Source organism: Octopus bimaculoides, chromosome 10, assembly GCF_001194135.2.
Source record: "Octopus bimaculoides isolate UCB-OBI-ISO-001 chromosome 10, ASM119413v2, whole genome shotgun sequence".
Taxonomy (NCBI): Eukaryota; Metazoa; Mollusca; class Cephalopoda; order Octopoda; family Octopodidae; genus Octopus; species Octopus bimaculoides.
This window is the reverse complement of record NC_068990.1, coordinates 49,731,260-49,731,899: the sequence shown is the minus strand read 5'-3', so window position 1 is coordinate 49,731,899 and position 640 is coordinate 49,731,260. Positions and strand designations below refer to the sequence as shown.

The following is a 640-nucleotide window of genomic DNA, read 5'->3' as shown; positions in this document are numbered from 1 at the left end:
GCGGTCATAGGATCGCGGTTTCGATTCCTAGACCGGGCGTTGTGAGTGTTTATTGAGCAAAAACACCTAAAGCTCCACGAGGCTCCGGCAGGGGATGGTGGCGAACCCTGCTGTACTCTTCCACCACAACTTTCTCTCACTCTTTCTTCCTGTTTCTGTTGTACCTGTATTTCAAAGGGCCAGCCTTGTCACACTGTGTCACGCTGAATATCCCCGAGAACTACGTTAAGGGTACAAGTATCAGTGGAGTGCTCAGCCACTTGCACGTTAATTTCACGAGCAGGCTGTTCCGTTGATCAGATCAACTGGAACCCTTAATGTCGTAAGCGATGGAGTGCCAATAACAAATATGTCTGTGTATGTGCATGTATATATCTATATCCATGAAGGTGTGTATATGACGCATGCGTACGAACAGCCATGCTACATGGCAGTGAAACATGGGCTGTAACTGCTGAGGACATACGTAAGCTCGCAAGGAATGAAGCCAGTATGCTCCGTTGGCTGTGTAATGTCAATGTGAATACCCGTCAGAGTGTAAGTATCTTGAGAGAAAAGCTGAACATTAGAAGCATCAGTTGTGGTGTGCAAGAGAGACGATTGCGCTGGTATGGACATGTGGTGAGAATGGATGAGGATA

General features: G+C 47.2%; 2 protein-coding genes across 3 annotated transcripts in view; one reads left to right on the top strand and one right to left on the bottom strand.

Moving 5' to 3' along the window:
• Positions 1-640, top strand: part of LOC106878624 (protein IWS1 homolog) — an 863,399-nt gene that overhangs the window by 699,004 nt on the left and 163,755 nt on the right. The window lies entirely within an intron of this gene.
• The window catches only part of LOC106877617 (zinc finger protein 665), a 34,215-nt gene that overhangs the window by 22,113 nt on the left and 11,462 nt on the right, over positions 1-640 (bottom strand). The window lies entirely within an intron of this gene.